This window comes from Terrapene carolina, unplaced genomic scaffold, assembly GCF_002925995.2.
Source record: "Terrapene carolina triunguis isolate 2854851 unplaced genomic scaffold, T_m_triunguis-2.0 Scaffold66, whole genome shotgun sequence".
NCBI classification, from domain to species: Eukaryota; Metazoa; Chordata; order Testudines; family Emydidae; genus Terrapene; species Terrapene triunguis.
In genome coordinates this window covers 26,408,128-26,433,315 of record NW_020664417.1, presented here as the reverse complement: position 1 = coordinate 26,433,315, position 25,188 = coordinate 26,408,128, and positions in this window count along the sequence as shown.

The following is a 25,188-nucleotide window of genomic DNA, read 5'->3' as shown; positions in this document are numbered from 1 at the left end:
GGACTGCATTTATCTTGTTTCTACCTTTCACAGCCCCACTCCTCCAACAACTGGCTAGCCCCATTCTCGGACCACCCCTTAGTGGTGGTGACGGCCTCTCTCAGCATGGAGGAGCCGGAGTGGGCCTATTAGCATTTTAATAGCAGCTTGCTGGAAAACTTGGGCTTCATGGCATCCTTCCAGGAGTTCTGACTGGCCTGGTGAGGGCAGAGGTGCGCCTTTTCATCAAAGAGGTGGTGGGATGTAGGCTGTCAGTTTTGGGCCCAGGTTTGTGAGTTTTCTCCAAGTGCTATACTCCTCTGCACAGTGTTTGGTCAAGATCAAATGGACCCCGACCAAAGCTTTGGTCGAGGGGTGCGTCAAGGCTGTCTGCTGTCAGGCCAGCTGTACATTGAGCTCTTCCTCCAGCTCCTCATAGGAGGTTGACAGGGTTGGTGCTCCATGAGCCAGAGTTGCGGGTGGTCATGTCAGCATATGCTGACGATGTACTCCTTGTGGTCCAGGACCTGGTACAGGTAAAGGCCTGCCAGGCTATCCACTTGGCAGCCTCCTCCGCCCAGGTCAACTGGATCAAGAGCTCTGGCCTGATGGCTGGGGAAGGGTGGCAGGTGAACTCCCTCACACCCACACTTCAGGCCATTCAGTGGAGTGTGGGTTCACTACTCTATCTGGGTGTTTACCTTTCCGCCACCCATCCCAACCCACCCGAGAACTGGCAAGATTTAGAGGGCCAGGTGGCTGAGTGGCTGTGGAGGTGACCAGAACTGCTGCGGTGCCTTTCCCTGCAGGGGAGGGCACTGGTGCTCAACCAGATGGTCCTGTCCATGCTTTGGCACTGGCTCAACACCCTGAGCCTGGCCCTGGGTATCCTGGCCCAGCTCCAGAGGTTAGCTTTGGGGTTCTTTTGGCCAGGACTGCACTGGATTTCTGTGAGGATTCTGAGTCTTCCGAGGAGGAAGGACAGGGCCTGCTCTGCCTCCACAGTCAGGTCCAGGTCTTCCACTCCAGGCCCTGCAGAGACTCCTTTATGGTGCAGGTAGTCCAGCGAGGAACATGTTGGCGCACACCTTCCTCTGCCGCTTCTGATGCGGCCAGCAATTCTTATCTTCATCCAAGGGGTCTTCCTTGAGACCTCTCTGAGCTGCCAGTCTTCTACCAGGACCACCTCTGGACCTGGAAACTGGTTTCGGTGACCAGGTCTGTGGCAGCCACAGAGGGGGTATACATCTTTGCAGAGCCCCTGATACACAACCCCCAGCTTGGTGTGCAGGTGGTGGATTTGATTGCTATCATGTTGCATATCTGTCCACAGTCAGGGGGAAGATTTGTTTCCTTGTCAATTCACTTCTACTAAAAAACTGTCTTTGCACAGTGAATTAGGTAATTTTCTGTCACAAGATGGCTCTCAAAAGGAATAAGATGTTTAGGAAAAACAGCCAAGATAGCTAAAATCTTTGAAGAGATGTTGAGAGGTTCTATGTCTGCTTAGAACAAAGCCAACAGTTGATTAAATGAAAAGATATCAAACTGATTTTTTTTTTAAAGTATCTTGAAGACAAGAAATGAACAAGTGGTACTTTCATATTCTTTCTTTACTTAACCCCTCTAATTTGGTTTAGATGACTTTATTCAAGCCAGAGCTTTTTCCTTATTGAGGGCATTAAAAAAAACAAAAACAAAAAACAAACAAACACACACAACAACAAAAAACCACACCAAGACAGAAAACGGAACATGCACTGTGATTAACAATAACCAGACTTGCTTTACCTCTGGTATGGTGTTGTGCAAGCCATTTCACTATGTTTAATAGGAATAAACTATTAATTTCTTAGGAGAAGGGGAAGGACATTACCTTTACCCAAATGCACAATGCCAAACATTTGCAGGCACTGTAGTGCTAGCATATCTTTGAGGAAAAGATATACAGTGGTTTTAATATTAACTGATTTAACAGCTCATTGGTGATAAGTAACAAACCTAACATTTATGCTTTTAACCTCAATGGACACTGTCATATCACACAAATCAAAATTACCTTTTAATTATATCACACCTACTTTGCACATCAGTATATTCTCAACAGAAGAGTTGATTGATCATCATTTCTAAAACACAAGATTACTGGTATTTTTCAGCTGCCAGCTTATTACTCATTCATATTCAAGCTTAGCCCGCATTCACTGTTTAATTTAGAAAGATGAATTATTTCACTCTCTTCACATCAATTTTTGCCACTGTACCCTTTCAGTCACATCTCCTTCCCCTATGATATGGTATGTTGGTCTATTTCCATAGGATTATTTGTAAAATTATTGTTTTTGATGATTTGACTAAAAAGTCTATATTTATTTTAGGTTTTGCAACTCTTCACTTGTCTTCTAGATTGCTCTTGAAATAAACACTTAAAGCAATTTTCAGATCCCACAAATTAATGTTTAGGATTAAGATGTATGTCCCTTATGTAACTCTGGTGGTTCCAAAAGGCTAATTTGACATGGCTATTATAAAATTACATGTGTATTACACTTTCCCTGAACTTGTGCTGAGTGTCTACAGTTCTCCCTCCCATTGATTTCATCTCACTTATCCCATGACACAACGTATACCTGTATTCACACCTTAGACACTACTATAATCATCTTTGTACAGAATATGCCTTGTAATATTTGAAAAAAAGTCAATTTGCTGGCAAGTATTATCCTGATACAATGTGTGCCCCCAACATAGTATATAAAGTTACAAGATCTCCCTGTATGGTGTTATAAAAACCATTACTACCTACAGCCCTGCCCAAACAGAATTTGGCAAAACAGGTATGTCGTAAACAATGGAATGGTGTGCTCTACTGCTTAAACACAAATTAAGCAAACAGAGTCAACATGCAGGAAGAAAAGAAAGGAAGTTCATACAGGTGGAAAAAAAACAGCAGGGAACATCATTCCACATAGATTGTCTACTAGTTCCTAGCCGGAAGTGTTTTTCAAGCAAGGGATTGAAGCAATAAATAAATAAATAAATAAAATAAATAAGGTATAAACACCTCAAGGCACCCCTCTCTCTCTCTCTGCCCTCTGTTTTTACTGCCCCTGAAGCAAAGGAAGCATTTGTTGGACTCTGAGGGGAGTCCTGACCTGCCCTATAGGGTTTGGTCAGTAAGACTGCTGAAGGCAGGTGGTGAGAAACTCTGCTTGAATCTGATATAGTTTGTTGATTAGCAAACATTTTATCTTTATTTTTCCTTACAAACATTTGAAGTGAGTACAAGTAATGAGGCATAAAAGCCAAAGAGAACTTTAGTTTAGAAAAGTTTATTTTATTGTCTTATCTAATCCAATGAGTTTAAATTGAAATATCTGGGAAACTCCATTTGGTGGTCACAAATTGTGTGCATATTATTCTCAAAGGAATAAAAGTCTTACTATAACTTGTATTGTCCAGGGAAGAGCTGGACAGAACAGGACATACATTTCTGGGGAGAAAAAAAAATCTAAGACTGGGTGTGCATTGGGGCGGGGGGTGTTACCCTGCAGTCTAACCAAATGTGGCTGCAGTTACACACTCAGGGTGTGACTTGCATGCTGGAAGGCTATTTGTGAGCAGCCCAGGTGGGAGTTACTTTAGTAAGGAATTGTAAGGTACTCAAGGTTGCAGGGTAGGGGTGACAGCTGCTCTTTAGTCTTGATTGTACTCATATATCACATTGCATCTCAATAACACTTTTTTCTCACAGAGCTCAGATGGTTTCCAAAACTTGATGAATATTCTTGTGGATTTGTTTTTACACAGTGGAGCAAAGTATTATTATTATACCACCACCACCTACGGCCAAAAGATCTATCTAGTTAGCAGAACCCCATGCCACATGTCTGGTTTCTACTAGCCAACCCTCATATTAACTTGCTGCAGCTGTGTCCCCCTGCCACACACAGCAGCCATTACCACCTATGTTTGTGGACTTCAGCAGTTGTGAAAGAGTGCAGGATTTCTCTTTTTGTAAAAAAAGCAGGGGGCTCAACTCAAAAAAAAAAAAATCATGTGCAAGTTATTAAGTTGGACACCTACTTGAGTGGGTCCCACTATCGAGGCCATTTCTGTAAATTTGCCCAAGACCAGGTAATTCAGTGGCAGAGTCAGGAATAGACTGTAGCAGACCTCAACCACAACAATAATCCAAGTGTCCATGGCTGTTAATGCAGAAGTTACACATGTGGCAAGTGAGAAGAGGGTGATAGAAGCCAATCCTGTATAAGTCCTGTATAAACTGAGGAAAGCCCATATATTCACAGCTCTCTTTCACCCTGAAGGCCAAGTCCTTAATTAAGTCTTGATTTGGTCAAAACTCCCATTGACTTCAGTAAGTTAAATTTTGTACATACACTTAGAAAGCATTCTGAGTGCATTTTAGAATCACAATCTAGAAAAAACCCATTTAGCAAGTTGATTCAAAGTCAGTTTAATGAACTTGATACAATCCTTCCAAAAAGGATGACAAAAAACTTCAGTAAAGCCCCTCTAAATTATCTCCAAAAGGAGTCACACTATGCCTTAAGAGGTCAAACCCAGGCTCTCAGACCAATGCTGGGAATGATTTCCAAATATAAGGCCCTTCACTGAAGATGCCCTGCCTTCAGCTCTCAGACAGTTAAATCCACAGGCTGTTAGCTTAGTGTCAAAACTGTCAGGATAGAATGAGATACCAGCCAAGACCAAAGCCACATAAGGCTTCATTTATGAAGCCATCTTTGACCCCATTCTCCTGTCAGACCAATGAAAGTTGGAATAACTGTGAGCAGAGAGTCATGCCCAGTAGCTGAACCTGGAAATAAATTAGAAGCCAACACAACTATGGAGCTCAGTTATCATAGGCTGCCACTGAGAATGTTTCATTGAGTAAATGTGTAGCTACATACTTCATTAGCTGAAGTTGCCAGTGTGTTTTGTAGGTATTGTCTCCAGAAGAGTAGTAGTATTATCTTGACATGGCAAGGGCATAAGTAACTGCTGCCTAGGTCTTCCTTCAGCTGGAAGGAAAGACCCTGAAGAGATCACAACTTATGACTAAAGAGGAGAACCCCAAACTTAGGAAAATAAATGACTAGGAATAAATAAATATGCAAATCAGGGAAAGCTATGCAATAATGCTGCCCATTTTTGTCTATTTCAGCTAAATAGTGAAATGATGTTCACAAATATTTACTATATGTATTTGAGAAACGGCTATTGAAGTGAGACAAAAATTAGATAGCCAAGCCTGTTCTTTACCACAGATATTGCTCGTTTAAGCTTCTCAGAGGAAAATAATTGACTTGATCTTGCAACCTGTCATTCATAACAGCATTATAAATAGCTGTTAGACTGCAACATTCCAGATTTGAGAAGATTGTGATTAGAAGTTGCAAGCTATCAGATTTCTTAAACAATAACAGATTTCTTTTCCTTCACTGTCCTAACAAAACAAAAATATCACAGTACAGGTTTGTTTGAAATCTTTTTCTGAAATAGTCTTTATTCACATAAAAATAACTGTAATAAACTAATTTTGGCATTTGAGAAAAAACAATGTTTTCAGAGAGAAGTTGGGTGAGGCAATAGCTTTTATTGGACCAACTTCTGTTGGTGAGAGAGACAAGCTTTCAAGCCACACAGAGCGCTACCTCAGGCCCAGGAAAGATTCTCCCAGTAACAGCAAAATGCAAACTGGAACAGAATCCTTATGCTAAATCAATCAATCAATCTCCTCCCACTTGCATTTTGCTGAAATGCTGGGAGAATCTTTCCCAGACCTGAAGAACTCTATGTGGCTTGAAAGCTTGACTCTCTCACCAACAGAAGTTGGTCCAATAAAAGATATTACCTCATCCACCTTGTGTCTCTAATATCCTGGGACTGACATGGTTATAACTGTACTGCATTCAGAAATATTGTCATTAGTTTCCAATCTGTTTCTACCTCATAAAAAATCCTCAGCAGGCAACACCAAGCTCAAAAAGCAGGTTAGACCACATCCTGACTGGCAGTAATTGAGTAGAGTGAAAACTATTATTTAATAGGGATGGCCCAAATCACATAGCATATACAAGCCTTTGCTTCCTGATTGGCTTTCGAAACTTGAACTTTTTCCAGACCTCTAATTTCATCACTTTCAAATGGAAGTTGAAAAAAGCAAACAGGGTGTTAGGAATCATTAAAAAGGGGATAGAGAATAAGATGGAGAATATCTTATTGCCCTATATAAATCAATGGTACGCCCACATCTCGAATACTGCATACAGATGTGGTCTCATCTCAAAAAAAGATATACTGGCACTAGAAAAGGTTCAGAAAAGGGCAACTAAAATGATTAGGGGTTTGGAACGGGTCCCATATGAAGAGAGATTAAAGAGGCTAGGACTATTCAGCTTGGAAAAGAGGAGACTAAGGGGGGATATGATAGAGGTCTATAAAATCATGAGTGATGTGGAGAAAGTGGATAAGGAAAAGTTATTTACTTATTCCCATAATACAAGAACTAGGGGTCACCAAATGAAATTAATAGGCAGCAGGTTTTAAACAAATACAAGGAAGTTCTTCTTCACGCAGCACACAGTCAACTTGCGGAACTCCTTACCTGAGGAGGTTGTGAAGGCTACGACTATAACAGCATTTAAAAGAGAACTGGATAAATTCATGGTGGTTAAGTCCATTAATGGCTATTAGCCAGGATGGGTAAGGAATGGTGTCCCTAGCCTCTGTTTGTCAGAGGATGGAGATGGATGGCAGGAGAGAGATCACTTGATCATTGCCTGTTAGGTCCACTCCCTCTGGGGCACCTGGCATTGGCCACTGTCGGTAGACAGGATACTGGGCTAAATGGACCTTTGATCTGACCCGGTACGGCCGTTCTTATGTTATGTTCTAAGTTCACAGAACCACATTACATTTCTTATTATATGGATCTACTGCAGGTTAGGCAGCATAATATTTTAGTTAATGCTGACTTTCTTATTCTCCAAGGAGTTAAATATTGAACAAGTTTTAATACTCACTTCTACAAAAGTGAATGTCTGTTTATTATTTCAATTTTACATGGAACTGTACCAAGATAAAGAAAGGTAAAGTGACAGGCTCTGTTATGATGGACATAGGAGACGGAAGTGTTGAGAGTCTCTGGGTTAGGCTAAAAGGGGTAAAAAACAAGGGTGATGTCATGCTAGGAGTCTACTACAGGCCACCTAACCAGGTGGAAGAGGTGGATGAGGCTTTTTTTAAACAACTAACAAAATCATCCAAAGCCCAAGATTTGGTGGTGATGGGGGACTTCAACTATCCGGATATATGTTGGGAAAATAACACAGCGGGGCACAGACTATCCAACAAATTCTTGGACTGCATTGCAGACAACTTTTTATTTCAGAAGGTTGAAAAAACTACTAGGGGTGAAGCTGTTCTAGACTTGATTTTTAACAAATAGGGAGGAACTCGTTGAGAATTTGAAAGTAGAAGGCAGCTTGGGTGAAAGTGACCATGAAATCATAGAGTTTGCAATTCTAAGGAAGGGTAGAAGGGAGAACAGCAAAATAGAGACAATGGATTTCAGGAAGGCGGATTTTGGTAAGCTCAGAGAGCTGATAGGTAAGGTCCCATGGGAATCAAGACTGAGGGGAAAAACAACTGAGGAGAGTTGGCAGTTTTTCAAAGGGACACTATTAAGGGCCCAAAAGCAAGCTATTCCGCTGGCTAGGAAAGATAGAAAATGTGGCAAAAGACCACCTTGGCTTAACCACGAGATCTTGCATGATCTAAAAAATAAAAAGGAGTCATATAAAAAATGGAAACTAGGACAGATTACAAAGGATGAATATAGGCAAACAACACAGGAATGCAGGGGCAAGATTAGAAAGGCAAAGGCACAAAATGAGCTCAAACTAGCTAAGGGAATAAAGGGGAACAAGAAGACTTTTTATCAATACATTAGAACCAAGAGGAAGACCAAAGACAGGGTAGGCCCACTGCTTAGTGAAGAGGGAGAAACAGTAACAGGAAACTTGGAAATGGCAGAGATGCTTAATGACTTCTTTGTTTCGGTCTTCACCGAGAAGTCTGAAGGAATGCCTAACCTAGTGAATGCTAATGGGAAGGGGGTAGGTTTAGCAGATAAAATAAAAAAAGAACAAGTTAAAAATCACTTAGAAAAGTTAGATGCCTGCAAGTCACCAGGGCCTGATGAAATGCATCCTAGAATACTCAAGGAGCTAATAGAGGAGGTATCTGAGCCTCTAGCTATTATCTTTGGAAAATCATGGGAGACGGGAGAGATTCCAGAAGACTGGAAAAGGGCGAATATAGTGCCCATCTATAAAAAGGGAAATAAAAACAACCCAGGAAACTACAGACCAGTTAGTTTAACTTCTGTGCCAGGGAAGATAATGGAGCAAGTAATTAAGGAAATCATCTGCAAACACTTGGAAGGTGGTAAGGTGATAGGGAACAGCCAGCATGGATTTGTAAAGAACAAATCATGTCAAACCAATCTGATAGCTTTCTTCGATAGGATAATGAGTCTTGTGGATAAGGGAGAAGCTGTGGATGTGGTATACCTAGACTTTAGTAAGGCATTTGATACGGTCTCGCATGATATTCTTATCGACAAACTAGGCAAATACAATTTAGATGGGGCTACTATAAGGTGGGTGCATAACTGGCTGGATAACCATACTCAGAGAGTTGTTATTAATGGTTCCCAATCCTGCTGGAAAGACATAATGAGTGGGGTTCCGCAGGGGTCTGTTTTGGGACCGGCTCTGTTCAATATCTTCATTAACGACTTAGATATTGGTATAGAAAGTACGATTATTAAGTTTGCGGATGATACCAAACTGGGAGGGATTGCTACTGCTTTGGAGGACAGGGTCATAATTCAAAATGATCTGGACAAATTGGAGAAATGGTCTGAGTTAAACAGGATGAAGTTTAACAAAGACAAATGCAAAGTGCTCCACTTAGGAAGAAAAAATCAGTTTCACACATACAAAATGGGAAGAGACTGTCTAGGAAGGAGTACGGCAGAAAGGGATCTAGGGGTTATAGTGGACCACAAGCTAAATATGAGTCAACAGTGTGATGCTGTTGCAAAAAAAGCAAACGTGATTCTGGGATGTATTAACAGGTGTGTTGTGAGCAAGACACGAGAAGTCATTCTTCCGCTCTACTCTGCTCTGGTTAGGCCTCAGCTGGAGTATTGTGTCCAGTTCTGGGCACCGCATTTCAAGAAAGATGTGGAGAAATTGGAAAGGGTCCAGAGAAGAGCAACAAGAATGATTAAAGGTCTTGAGAACATGACCTATGAAGGAAGGCTGAAAGAATTGGGTTTGTTTAGTTTGGAAAAGAGAAGACTGAGAGGGGACATGATAGCAGTTTTCAGGTATCTAAAAGGGTGTCATAAGGAGGAGGGAGAAAACTTGTTCACCTTAGCCTCTGAGGATAGAACAAGAAGCAATGGGCTTAAACTGCAGCAAGGGAGGTCTAGGTTGGACATTAGGAAAAAGTTCCTAACTGTCAGGGTGGTTAAACACTGGAATAAATTGCCTAGGGAGGTTGTGGAATCTCCATCTCTGGAGATATTTAAGAGTAGGTTAGATAAATGTCTATCAGGGATGGTCTAGACAGTATTTGGTCCTGCCATGCGGGCAGGGGACTGGACTCGATGACCTCTCGAGGTCCCTTCCAGTCCTAGAATCTATGAATCTATGAATCTATGATTGGGATTTGAAAAATAAAGAGAGAAGAGTGTGCAGAAGTGAGCTAAAACTCTGCTGGAGAAGGCAAAGACAAAGAAATCTGGCTATTTTAAGGGATTTGTTGCTGATCGTACAAATATTAATGGGGTTTATGCATGTTTGAAGAGAAGAAACCGTGTGCAGCACATTGGAACTGGAAGCAAGCATATGGATAGGATGTCTGCTTGATGGCATATTTAAACTTTAGGGAAGGTGGCTCCATAAGGAACACAAAAGCTTTGAAGCACAACTGGGGGGAAAAAAGCAAAGGGAAACAGTGTTTAGGCATATCAGTTTCAAAGAAATATTCCAAGTGCCCTCCAGACTGTTCCAAACTCAAGAGAAACTGCTAACTAGCACAGTAACTTGTGGAAGTATCATAGCATTTGGGAAAGAATATTCAAGGGAAAAGTGCAATGCAAAGTTGAGGTGCTTAGTGTCTGGCAAAGTGGCTTTAAACCTTCTCCACTTCATACTTGCAATCTAGGCACAATGCAAAAGTAAAGTTTGCATTAAACAGGCAGGTTGAAATGGGGAGTGTGAGAAGCTTTACATGTACCGCTATCAGTGACAACTTGGAGACAGGTTAAGAGTGAGAGGCCAGGGAAAACCAACAGAGATGCTATAATTTTGATCTTTTAATTTTGTGTACTTAATACATAATTCTCACATTCTAACAACTAACCCGTAACTATCATTTGAACAACCCCATTAGAGGACTATACAAAGCAAAGTAAGTATTTAATACATGATTCAACATTGCTAGACTGTTTTGAGGTTACCTTAGTCCATCTTGAAAAACAGCCTGCAGCATAGAAAACTGAAGGAATTAAAATTTATTGTTAATGATTTGTCATTTCACATTCTGTTTTCAGATGGACAGTACAAAACTGGTTCAGATCATGTTTGATTTTGGGGAACAGGGACAACAAGTTGTGAACTTATGCAGAAGAGTGAATTTAAAAATTGAAATCACCTCTGTAAAATAATCTGAATTGAATGCTGAAATACTGTTAAGATTATGGGTGCCCGTGGAAATAACATGCTTGGAGCTTTCCAAACAGAGAAGAAAACAGCTCCATCCTCAAGGAGCTGACAATCTAATGGCAGACAAAGACTGTCAATTTTAGCCTTTTTTCTTAAAAAGCTTCTCATAATTGTAACAAAAGTGAAGCTCCAATGGAGCACAAGGTACCAACACTAGCAATCTGTTCCCATAGTTTCTTCCACCACTGGAGTATACTGGTTGTAGCAATTGTGGAAGGAAAACAATGTCCTCACCCGGAGTTTGAAGCAACAAGCCAGAGGCAGCTTTATTTCGAGCAATTGCAATATGCATGGGAGAGTGCACAAGGGCAGGGCTCCGCTAAATAAACAATTAGGGCAAACTTTTATACCTTTTGTGACATGCAATAATAAGCAACAGCTGCATTTTGTTATACATATTTCTTCCTGATATCTCACTTTTCTCATTAATTTCTGCCACAGTCTACATTCCATTCTTATCTAACAAGGTCAAAACAGTATCTCTTACAGTCCGTTTCCACTCGCTTTCCAGCCGCCTAGGCCTTGCCTTCAAGTCTCGCGTTATTAGAGTCAGTGTCAGCCTGACTTTGTTAGTCTCTAGGAATAGAGCAAGAGTCAGGCTAAGCCCTGGTTTACACTGAGGAGGGGGAGGGTCGACCTAAGATACACCGACTTCAGCTACGCAAATAGCATAGCTGAAGTCGGCGTAACTTAGGTCGACTTATCTGGCCGTGAGGACGGCGGCGAGTCGACCGCTGTCGCTCTCCCGTTGACTCCGCTTCCGCCTCTTGCGATCTGGAGTTCTGGAGTCGACGGGGAGCGCGTTCGGGGATTGATTTATCCACGTCTAGATGAGACGCGATAAATTGATCCCTGATAGATAGATCCCTACCCGCCGATCCGGAGGGTAGTGAAGATCTGCCCTGACATATCTATGTTCAAATTCCCTTTATCCCTTTCTCCGCTTCCTCATAATGGTAGTAAATTTTAAAGAGGCCAGTGTGAACAGGTCAAACATAATATGGAGTGTGTGTGTGTGTGTGTTTTGAGGAAACTTGTACAAATAAGGTCAAGGTGGTGATTGGCCAGTGGTTTACACCACCTTGCACAGATGGAAATAAATATATAAAATGCAAAACAGTGAGGATGCAAGCTCATACTGTTTGTTGAAAACATCTATTTGAAGGATAAAGTGTAAACTGCAAAAGGGAAGCACTCTTATTGTGACTGCTGGAGCTGCTTGTTAAAAACATTAGCAAGGACAAGAGGGAGGGAGCATTTAATTGCTGTTTTGAAATGCAGTCTCACAGTTGGAATACATTTTTCCCCAGAATGCTTTAGAAGGAAGAGAATTCAGAAGTACTGCATTAATGCAATCATTACTCTTCCACATGAGAGAGAAGGAAAGCAGCCTCGAGGAATTACAAATCTATCTATCTGCTTTCTATAAAGTTTTAACAGACACCAGGATTTTCTATTATAAACCATCTACAGTACTTCTGATAAATGAACCACTGGAGAAGTTACAGAAATATCACCTTTCACTGACTATGGCATTCAAAGATTAAGATCATTTTTAATCCATTTGATAGAGAGACTCTCCCCCATTCAGTGTAGCCACTCAAGTATGTGATATTCCACTCCTTATACATCTCAGTAGATCTGCAGCTGAAGTTAAAAATTCTGCTGTATGACAAAACAAAGCTATTAAAAATCATATTTAAGATGGAGGGAGAATAAGGCAAGGAAACAGCATTTCTCTGAAGGATTTATCAATTTCAGGTCTCCCATAAAGTATGTTATATATTGACTCAGACTCAAAAAGCAGCTAATTATGTAAATTTTGCAAATATTTCTCTTCCTAGATCTTGTACTTAGGCTGAAATATGTAGCCAAGTCTCTTATATTAATTTAGATAGAATAAATAGGCCAAAAACTGTTAACATAACTCAGCCACTGTCCAACATTAAACAGTGTTCAACAAGGTCTGGGGTTCAGTGTACAATGACTTCAGCCTGCTTAGTACTATGGCTGACACAGCATTAAAAGTCTTTTAAACTTTTATTAAAAGATACAGAAAAAGGAAAAAACAGTTAAAGTATTTGAAGCATTAAGTACAGTTTTCATTTTAACAGCATATTTTGTTCTCCTTAGCTGGAGAGACTTGTAGAAGAGAAAGCTCCCTTGCTTGACAGTCTCTTAAGTGATGTTAAAGATGGTAGTAACTGTTCTTCTGAGGAAGAGAGAAGAAGTTAGTTGAGATGGGCTGGAGCCATTGTTGTTAAAGTCTGATCCTGTTTAATCTCAGGTGGTGTTTGGGATTCAGCTGGAACTGTTAAGGGTAGTGATCCAGAACCCTCTCTCTGGCCCAGTCTAAATAGAGCAATCCCTCATGATTAGGGCAAAGAAGGTCTAGGAGACTGTGGGGGTGGCAGCCATGACGGTGAAGCTTGCTCCAGTAGCCTATTTTTAAGACTTGAGTGTGTGTGGGGGGGGGGGGGGGGGGGGGGGGGTTCTTTAAGGGCCCAAGGGGGGCGGGGGGGGGGGGGGGGGGGAAGTAGCCCATCCCCTCATTTTTTCCACCAATTAGGCTTAATATTTGACACCAATTGTGGTTCATTAGTTTCTAGACCCACATTTTCTTCTTTATCAAGCATGATGTTAACATGGTCTTTGGAGTTATATTAGTAGGCCTTTTAGTTTGGACTAATTTAGTCTGTCACCTTTTCATATTGTGGCAGAGCACTGGCTTTGCTTCAGGAGGGAGGGGGGGAAAGAAGAGGTATCCTGCGCTTCTAGGTGGTTAAGGTTTGCCTAGGAGGTTTTCTGTGACCCTCAATGTAGCCTCTCTCCCCTCCTAGAGAGAAGGGTTACAGCTTACTGAGCCGCCACCATCATCAGCCAGTCAACGGGTTCGGTGTAAGAACGCTCTTTAGTCCCTGTCTTCCTTCTTAGGGCACATTTGAATAGAAATGTGGGGGGTTGGGGGAACCCAGGCCCACCCTCTTCTCTGGGTTCCAGGCCAGTGACCCTAATTGGCAGTGGCAACAGGTAGTTTTCTTATACTACCGGCTCTATAGCCCTTCCCTGGGCTACTTCCTCAAATGGCCCCTCCTAGCAGCCTCCTTGGTACCCAACCATGCTTGTTCTCCTGGCTCTTTCCAGTTGGCCCACAACATACCTTCCTACTCCCAGCTCCTACCAGCTGGTCTCTCTGAAGGGGCTTCCTTTTAAACTAGTCCCAGCCAGTTCTAAATGGGCTTCAGGTGATCTGATTAGCCTGTTTCCCTTGATTGCTTCTAATCAGTTCTTAATTGGTTCCAGGTGTCTTATGGAGTCTGCTTGACTTAATTGCTTCTAGTACCTTCCTGACTATTCTGGCCCCTGGTCACTCAGGAAACAGAAAACTATTCATCCAGTGGCCAGTGTTTTCTCCTTCTACCAGACTCCTGCACCCAACTGGTCTGGGTCTGTCACAATACCTTTTCCATCAACATTGTAAGTTATGGTGACATCTTATGTACTTTTACATTCTCTTTACAGAAGATAGAGGATGAGAACATTTTATATATCCAACCATCACTTTCCTTTCCATAGAAGGTTTACACAGATGATTTATCCCCAGGAAATAAATAATGAGTATCTGGGATGGTGGGACACAGCTAGGGGACAGATGGTCTAGGCAGTATGTTTTCATATGGAATTTCTTTGAAGAAGAAAAAGGAGGATAATTGAATGTAGCTTATGCTCTAGAGATCCTAGAAAGAGTATTGGATACCCAGTTTCACAAGGGCTTTGAACCTGGCCTCCATTCATTGTGGTCTCATCACCAAGCCACTCTGCTTGCCCACTGGTCCCACTACAACATGACTAAGTGTCATGTGGCTACACTCCAAATTTGATATAGCATATGGATTATTTTGTTCCTCTCTATGGGTTTTGATAGAAGAGGGAACCATATGGCCAGTGATGAAATTAGCCATAAAAAGAGAAACCAGATTATCTTCAAGATATTTTTTTTTTTAAAAAGGGACACAAGAACATTTCTGAACAAAAGCCATCAGACCAGAGAAGCATTTTGGAATATGGACACTTTAAAGAGCACACCAACCACTCAACTATTGGAACAATTTACCAAGCGTCGTGATGGATTCTCCATCACTGGCAGTTTTTAAAAAAAAATCAAGATTTTTTTTTTAAGGAGATGCTCTAAGAATTATTTTGGGGGTGTTCTATTGCTGGTGTTATACAGGACGTCAAACTAGAGGATTGCAGTGGTCCCTTCTGGCTTTGGAATCTATGAACGTGAACAGGAAAAACTTCCAATTTCATCAATGGCAGGTGGGACAGTTAATGTTGGCATGATAAAAAAAAAGGGAGGGGGGATTATAATCAGAGCTATAATTAGAATGTCATTGTGGGTTCACTTTGACATTCTAAAAGCTACTGTGTACTGAGTCCTAAAATTCCTGTCAAATGTATATTTATTTTCTCTTCTTTTGTAGAAAAATAGAATAAATTGGAAATCAAACTGTGGAAAATAATCCCCGAAGAGTAAAGAAAGAGAGAGAGGAAAAAAAACAAAACAAAAAAAAAAAAACACCTGGGGGGGGGAGGGATAGCTGAGTGGTTTGAGCATTGGCCTGCTAAACCCAGGGTTGTGAGTTCAATCCTTGAGGGGGCCACTTAGGGAACTGGGGTAAAAATCTGTCTGGGGATTGGTCCTGCTTTGAGCAGGGGGTTGGACTAGATGACCTCCTGAGGTCCCTTCCAACCCTGATATTCTATGATTCTAAAAGTACACCTGACTGGTGTTTTGCAGACTACAGTGGGCTATATTCGGTTCTGGTTTTTCCATCAAAGAAACTAAGAGCAACTCTATTGAAAATGAGGGATTTACTCTGTATTTACACTGGTGTAAGAGAAGAGCAGAAATTAGTCTTCTATCATCAGACATGATTGTGACTCTGAGTGAATTCATGCTCTTAGCTCACAGATGCCTAATAAGCTATGAAAGCCATAATGGGTGACATCAAGATAACTTTCACAAAGCTTACACTAACAATACAAAAAAGGGGAGTGTCACAGGAGCACTCACCACTACAGACCCCTCTTCCTGGCCACTCTGGGACTTAACTCCTTCAAGGGGCTGCACCCTCCTCTGACAGTCTCTTCATCTATCATCTTCTCTCAGCCTGCAGCCCCTTTAGCTCCAGCTTCCTCTGTATGACTTAGCCCTCCAGCCTGGTCACTATGGTTCTCCCCTTCCAGGGTATCAAAGTCTTTGAGGGCAAACTGTCCCAGGCAGTCTGCTCTCCACTGCCTGGCCCATGCCACTTCCCCAGTGGCTGGTTGGGGGAAAACCAGACCCACCCTCTACTCCAGGTTCCAGCTCGGGGACCCTCTAATCAGGGTCTGCACTATCCCATACCTGGCTGCTTTTCCCCTGAGCCTTTTCTACTTTTCTGGCTCCCCTCTCTGGGTTTGCCAGCCTAAACTCCCTCCTTGCAGGGAGGGACTGTAGACTACACACCAGAGTCCCAAATATACCCATGGTTGCCCAGGGAGTGACTACAGACTATTTCCCTGAACCCCTTTCTGCTCTCACATCCTGGGCTTTATACAGTCCCTTTGTGTTCCCACCCAGCTGAGCCTTGCTTAATTAATCCCTGCTCCCTGGATCCTGCTCCAGGTGCAGCCCAGGCAGTTAATTGGCCCAACTACCCACCTTAACCCCTTCAGGCTTTGTTTGGGGTGGATACTCCATCACAGGAAGATAAGCATAAACACCAGAGAATGTTTTCCTCTACTGGACATGTTTTAGAGGGAAAAGAAGTTTCCTTCCACCCCAAGGGAAATTGCTTTGTGTCTAAAATGACAGTAAATTGTCTCCCATGGAATGGTGATTTTCCTCAAGTCATAGGGAAGTGACAGCAGGAAGAAAAGAGAAAAAGAGAAAACAAACACTGCTGGGTAAGTAGCTTTTGGAAAATCAGACATTTTATGGATTCATAGATTTTTAGGGACAGAAGGGACCATTAAGATCATGTAGTCTGATCTCCTCCATAACACAGGCCATCCTTGCATTAATTCCTGCTTCAAGTCCAATAGCTATGGTTGGACTAGACAGAGCAGATCTTTTAGAAAAGCATTCAAGTTTGGAGAATCTTCCATGTACTAACATAAAGGTCTGCCTGAGTTGTGAGCTGGGGCTCCCTACCTTACTGGCAGCTACACAGGCATAGCTGCTGCACCCCCTGGCTTGAAGTAGTGACAACAACCCCAGTACATCATTTCTGCCTCCAGCACCCCGACCATTAAGACTGTTCCAGCACCACTGTACACAGTAGTTACACAGCAGCCCAGACTTGCCTCTGGCCACAGGGGATGGAGTCAGCCTGCCTCTCAGGCACCAAGAGCTGTGTTCTGCCCCTAACAATCACATTTCCTGGCTGACTAGAGTGGAGTATAAGGGTATGTCTACACTATGGGATCACTCCGAATTTACAGAATTCGATTTTTGGCAACCGATTGTATAAAGTCGAGTGTATGCGGCCACACTAAGCACATTAATTCGGCGGTGTGCGTCCATGTACCGAGGCTAGCGTTGCACTGTGCGTTGCACTGTGGGTAGTTATCCCATAGTTCCCGCAGTCTCCTCCACCCATGGGAATTCTGGGTTGAGATCCCAATGCCTGATGGGGCCAAAAACATTGTTGTGGGTGGTTCTGGGTACATCCTCCCCCTCCCTCCGGGAAAGCAATGGCAGACAACCGTTTTGCGCCTTTCTTCCTGGGTGAACTGTGCAGACGCCATACCACGGCAAGCACGGAGCCCGCTCAGCTCAAGACAGCAGTCATGAACATTGTAAACACCTCGCGCATTATCGTTCAGTTTATGTTGAACCAGAACCTGCAAAACCAGGCGAGGAGACGGTGGCTACGGCAGCACGGCGACAAGAGTGATGAGGATATGGACACAGAATTCTCTCAAACCGCGGGCCCCGGCGCTTTGGAGATCATGCTGTTAATGGGACAGGTTTAGCTGTGGAATGCTGATTCTGGGCCCGGGAAACAAGCACAGCCTGGTGGGACCGCATAGTGTTGCAGGTGTGGGACGATTCCCAGTGGCTGCGAAACTTTCGCATGCGAAAGGGCACATTCATGGAACTTTGTGACTTGCTTTCCTCTGCCCTAAAGCGCCAGAATACCAAGATAAGAGCAGCCCTCACAGTTGAGAAGCGAGTGGCCATAGCACTGTGGAAGCTTGCAACGCCAGACAGCTACCGGTCAGTCGGGAATCAATTTGGAGTGGGCAAATCTACTGTGGGGGCTGCTGTGACGCAAGTAGCCAAAGCAATCACTGAGCTGCTGCTACCAAAGGTAGTGACTCTGGGAAATGTGCAGGTCATAGTGGATGACTTTGCTGCAATGGGATTCCCTAACTGTGGTGGGGCGATAGATGGAACCCATATCCCTATCTTGGCACCAGAGCACCAGGGCAGCCAGTACATAAACCGCAAGGGGTACTTTTCAATGCTGCTGCAAGCACTGGTGGATCACAAGGGACGTTTCATCAACATCAACGTGGGATGGCCGGAAAGGGTTCATGACGTTCGCGTCTTCAGGAACACTCATCTGTTTAAATGGCTGCAGCAAGAGATTTACTTCCCAGACCAGAAAATAACAGTTGGGGATGTTGAAATGCCTATAGTTATCCTTGGGGACCTAGCCTACCCCTTAATGCCATGGCTTTTGAAGCCACACACAGGCAGCCTGGACAGTAGTCAGGAGCTGTTCAACTACAGGCTGAGCAAGTGCAGAATGGTGGTAGAATGTGCATTTGGGTGTTTAAAGGGTCGGTGGTGCACATTACTGACTCGCTCAGACCTCAGCCAAACCAATATTCCCATTGTTATTGCTGCTTGCTGTGTGCTCCACAATCTCTGTGAGAGCAAGGGGGAGACCTTTATGGTGGTGTGGGAGGCTGAGGCAAATCGCCTGGCCGCTGATTACGCACAGCCAGACACCAGGGCGATTAGAAGAGCATACCAGGAAGCACTGCGCATCAGAGAAGCTTTGAAAACCAGTTTCATGATTGGCCAGGCTACCTTGTGAAAGTTCTGTTTGTTTCTCCTTGATGAAAACCCACCCCCTTGATTGATTCATTCCCTGTAAGCAAGCCACCCTCCCCCCTTCAATCACAGCTTGCTTTCAAAGGAAATAAAGCCACTATAGTTTAAAAATCATGTGTTCTTTATTAAATTGATTATAAACATAGCGAGAGAACTGATAAGGTAGCCCGGGTGGGGTTTGGGAGGAGGATAGGAGGGAAGGAAAAGGCCACTTCAAAAGTTCAAAATAATGACAGCCTTTTGCTTGGGCTGTCCACTGGGGTGGAATGGGCTGGTGCACAGAGCCTCCCCCGCCCCCCCGTGTTCTTACACGTCTGGGTGAGGAGGCTATGGAATATGGTGAGGGGGGAGGGTGGTTATACAGGGGCTGCAGCAGCACTCTGTGATCCTGCTGCCATTCCTGAAGCTCTACCAGACGCCGGAGCATGTCCGTTTGATTACGCAGCAGCCCCAGCATTGCAGCCTGCCACCTCTCATCTCGAGTGTCCATCATGGCCTCACGTTCACTGGCATCTTTCCTATACATTGATACTGTGTCCTTTCACTCATTCAGATAAGCTCTTTCATCGTGGGTCGATTGCATGATTTCAGAAAACCTGTCTTGCGTGCGTTTTTTTCGCCGCCTTATCTGAGATAGCCTTCGGGACGGAGGAGGAAGGCTTGAAAAATTTGCAGCTGCGGGAGGGAGGAAAAAAAGGGAGAGAAATATTTAAAAAGATACATTTTACAGAACAATGCTTATACTCTTTCACGGTGAACAACACTATTCACATTACATAGAACATGTGATTTCGGAACAAGGTAGCATTTTGCATCTTATATTGAGTGCCTGCGGCTTTGGTGTTAGAGATCACAGACGCAGGGCGGGGCAACAATTCGGCTTGCATGCAGCCATGGTAAGCCATTGTCTTTCGGCTTCTGCAACCTTCATAAAAGCAGCGCCCTCCTTTCCCATACCAAGCAAAGCCCATTGAGTGCTGCGGTTTTCCTGTTAACGTGCAGCAGCAGAAACCAAACTAAACCCCACCACCACCCATCCAATTCTCTGGGATGATCGCTTTACCCCTCCCCCCCACCACGTGGCTGGTATCAGGGAACATCCCTGCTAGCCAAACGCGAAAAGCTCAGCGCCAATGCCACCCACCCACACACACACACCCCTTGGCTAACTGCAGGGAAGGATTTCTTTTCAGCCACAGGCAAACAGCCCAGTAGGAACGGCCACCTCTGTCTCCTTCATTAAATTCCCGTATTTCAACCAGGTTACCATGAACGATATCACTCTCCTGAAGAACAGATGTTGCTTGAGTGCCAGCAAACACCGGGACCATATGCTGCCAGGCTTTGTCATGCAATGATACTAGATTACTTGCTACTAGCATGGCGTGGTCAAGTGTCCTACCATGGAGGACGGAATATGGCGGCACTGCCCAGAAACCTTCTGCAAAGGCTTTTGGAGTACCTCCAGGAGAGCTTCATGGAGATGTCCCTGGAGGATTTCTGCTCCATCCCCAGACACGTTCACAGACTTTTCCAGTAGCTGTACTGGCTATGAATGCATCCCAAGTCCTCTGGGCAAATTAATCATTAAAAAACACTTGCTTTTAAACCATGTTTTATATTTACAAAGGTACACTCACCAGAGGTCCCTTCCATGGCCTCATTGTCTGGGATAACGCCTTGGGAGGGTATTTCAGTCAGGCTGAGAAAAAGATCCTGGCTGTTGGGGAGAATGGTGTGCTGTGTGCTCTCCACAAGCTCATCCTCCTCCTCCTCATCTTCCCAGTCCACAGAATCCTCAGGCATGGCTGAGATTACCCCCTCCTTGGAATCCACAGTCAGGGGTGGGGTAGTGGTGGCAGCCCCCCCTAGAATTGCCTGCAGCTCAGCGTAGAAGCGGCATGTCTGCGGCTCTGACCCAGACCTTCCGTTTGCTTCTTTGGTTTTCTGGTAGGCTTGTCTGAGCTCCTTAACTTTCACGCGGCACTGTAGTGAGTCCCTATTGTGGCCTCTCTCCATCATGCCCTTGGAGATTTTTTCAAATGTTTTGGCATTTCGTCTTTTGGAACGTAGTTCTACTAGCACGGAATCCTCTCCCCATATAGCGATCAGATCCAGTACCTCCCGTAAGGTCCATGCTGGTGCTGTTTTTCGATTCTCGGACTGCATGGTCACCTGTGCTCTCCATGCTGGGCAAACAGGAAATGAAATTCAAAAGTTCGCGGGGCTTTTCCTGTCTACCTGGCCAGTGCATCTGAGTTCAGATTGCTGTCCAGAGCGGTCACAATGGTGCACTGTGGGATAGCTCCCGGAGGCCAATAGCATCGAATTGCGGCCACACTAACCCTAATTCGAAATGGCAATGTCGATTTTGGCGCTACTCCCCTCATCGGGGAGGAGTACAGAAATCGATTTTAAGAGCACTTTATGTCGAAGTAAATGGCTTCGTTGTGTGGACGGGTGCAGGGTTAATTCGATTTAATGCTGCTAAATTCAAACTAAACTCATAGTGTAGACCAGGCCCAAGTGTCAGCTAAGGAAGAGAACTGACGCCTTTTGGAACACCATGTGGAGAAGTAGAAATATTTTTTTTAATAAATGTATCCCTCGGTGTACATGTGTGATATTACCCTGCCTGAGCTCAGAGTTAGATCAAAAAGCATTATTAAAAGAAACCAGGGAAGGAAAGAACAAACAATGAAATAATGGAAGTGAGGAGCCTAAATACTTTTGTGGATCTGGGTCAAAGCCCATCTGCTGTTCCCTTCTTCAGTAGCCCTAAGTGTTCTCTGGATTGTTCAGGCTGGCATGAAGCCAAAATACACATCTCTTAAGGGCTTACAGGGAAACAGTAGCCAGGACTTGACTCTTCAGAAAGATTAGTGAGTTTCACAGTTACATACTAGGCCATGTTCTGTTCCCACTTACTGTAGAAGTGGAAAAAAATACAATCTTTTAGGGCTAGAGTCTGAAATGCTTACTTCCATCAATGAGTACAATACTCCAGAAGAAGCTGCATTGAAATCAATGGTGCTACATACCGATTAAGGTGCTTTTCAACAGGACTGTTTCCCTCTTTTCAGTGCAAGATCTAATCTTTACATTTTAAGCTTTTCTGCCTGCATCCAAAAGGGACTTACACACCTAGAAAAGTCACAGGAACAACAATGCAATCTACAAAGCTTGTATATAATGAATGGGGAAAGAGATAGGTGCCTTAGAATGCAATCCACCAAAGCTTGCATGCTATGTGAGGAGCTGCCTAAACTAGCCAACAGGAGATGCTGGCAAGAGAGATATGTCCTAAGACCTGCCCCCTCACAGAGTTCAGTGCATATGTCCAGGCTGCAGGGAGGCACATATTTCTGATTTGTATCTACAGCTGGGAATTGCTCTCCTGGAACCAGTCAGGCAGCTAAGACCTTATTTATGAGAATGAGCTAGGTTCCTGGCTCATTCCACAGTGTCATGGTTGCAGTGCTAGCATTATAAAACTTTTAGCCCAGTGATCATCTGGGATGTGGAAGATGCAGTTTTAATTCCCCATCAGGCAGAGGGGGAGAGAAGACTTAAATAGGGGTTTCTCTCAGGAGAGTGCTTTACTATTGAACTATGGGATATTCTTATGTGGAGCTCCCTCAGACCCTCCTCTTGAAGCTGTTCCACAGTGTATAAATATTAAAGACTGGACCCTGGGTGCCCACCTCCCAGCTGGATGCCTTACCACTGGACTATAGAGTCACATTCTCCCTCTCTGGGGCCCCAATACCCTTTAAAAATTTATCCAATGTGGAACAACTTCAGCAGGTGGAGCTCTCTCAATCTGACATCAGAATATCCTATAGCTTAGTGGTTAGAGCACTCTTAAGAGGTGGGAGACCACTGTTCAAGTCCTCTCTCTCCCTCCACCTAAGGAGGGGAATTAAACTTGGATCTCACATCCCAGGTGAGTGCTCTAACCACCAGGACAAGAGTTATAAGCCCCCGCCCCCACCACACACTTTTGAGTGGGGCCTGATCTAATAGACATGATCAGAGACTGCCTTCCAGATCAGGCCTCATACATGCTATAGGCAGGCAAAAATAATTAATAATAATAAAAAAATCCATCTTGCCTGGCTTTGTGGATTCCTCTCAACCTTAGGTGGGAGATGAGTGGCCGGATGCCTGGAGTGAGGCAACAGCGCAGAGACAGAATCATAGGCTCCTTATGGAGCTTGTATTGCACAACCATATGTGCCAAGTGAGTTTAGGTGGCACCTGAGCAGGAGTTTTTGTGATTGCTGTGGTACCTAAAAATGGGACTTAGGTGTCTAACCCCCAGACTTAAATGCCTAAAACCCTTTATGGATCTGGGCTTTGAGACAGGAACATTGTATTTCCTGGTCATCTGTGAAGTTCCTCATACAGTTTTTGGTACCATACAAAAAAAAAGTTGCTTAGAACAAAGATGTTGTCTTTATTACACAAAGAGTAAACAAGGTGCTAAATAAATAAGGCACATTTGTGTAAGTTCTTTGGCTTCAATGGGATTGTAATGGAGCACAAAATAGGGAACAGATTGTCAGGGTTCCCCCCCACCCCCAACTATTAAAGGATTAAAAAGTTTCCTATGTTCTTAAAGTAGAACTACCAAAGCCAGATAGCACATAAAAACAAAACAAAACAAAACCAAAAAACAGGGACATAACACAGACAGTGGTTACCATTAAAGTCTGGGAGACAGGCCCTAACCTGAAGCAAATACTCACCAGCAACCACACAACAAAAACACTAACCCAGGAACCTACCCTTGCAACAAAGCCCATTGCCAACTCTGTCCACATATCTATTCAGGGGACACCATCATAGGACCTAATCACATCAGCCACACTATCAGAGACTCATTCACCTGCACATCTACCAATGTGATATATGCCATCATGTGCCAGCAATGCCCCTCTGCTATGTACATTGGCCAAACCAGACAGTCTCTACGCAAAAGAATAAATGAACACAAATCAGACGTCAAGAATTATAAACATTCAAAAACCTGTCGGAGAACACTTCAACCTCTCCGGTCACTCAATTACAGACCTCAAAGTCGCAATACTCCAACAACAACAAAAACTTCAAAAAAAAAAACCTGCAATGAGAAACTGCAGAATTGGAATTAATTTTAAACTTGACACCATTAAATTAGGCTTGAATAAAGACTGGGAGTGGATGTGTCATTACATAAAGTAAAAACTGTTTCCCCATGCTAATTTTCCCCCTACTGTTACTCACACCTTCTTGTCAACTGTTGGAAATGGGCCATCCTGATTATCACTACAAAGATTTTTTTCTTCCTCCTGCTGATAATAGCCCACCTTAATTGATTACCTTCATTATAGTTAGTATGGCAACACCCATTTTTTCATGTCCTCTCTGTGTGTGTGTGTGTATATATATATATATATATATATATATAATCTTCCTACTGTATTTTCTACTCCATGCATCCGATAAAGTGGGTTTTAGCCCACAAAAGCTTATGCTCAAATAAATTTGGTTAGTCTCTAAGGTGCAACAAGTACTCCTCGTTCTTTTTGCTGATACAGACTTACACGGCTACCACTCTGAAAATTAAAGTCTGGGTCATTCCTGCTCAGTTGCTGTATTAAGTGTTCTTTAATACAGATGATAAATTTAACCTGTTTACTGCACTATTGTATAAAAATAATGACAATTCTTGACATAGCAGTTAACACCACAGGAAAGCAGAGCAAAATTCAAATCATGCATTTACTTCAATTAAATTTTCCTAAATCTATATAGCAGAGTGACTGAATGACCCACACCTCATATAACGTGACTTGGTTTGCATGCAAGTATGCTACAAATCCATACAGTATAGGGGATCACATCCTTCCAGGCAGACCCGTAAATGAAGGGAGAAGTTTGTGCATGTTGCAGGTGGTCAGTAGCTCTGGAACACTGTACACCCTCCCTTTCTGGGACCCCATACTCTATGAAATGTTATTGCTATGGGAGGGAACAATCAGGACCAATGCTATTTCAAGTGTTGCATTTAACTACGGCAGGTGATTAAAGTCAAGCCTGACCTCACTTGCACTGGTGCAAATCACTTAGGTTTCAGTGGAAGTTGTAATGCAGAAGTCCTTTTCCCCAGCTTAACAAGCATTCACTGCTATAGTCAGTCTCCTTTAAATAGGTTTACTTTTCCAAATATGAGCTCATAACAAACAAAATACAGTTCCTCAGCTCACCATTTGTCCTAAGGTTTCA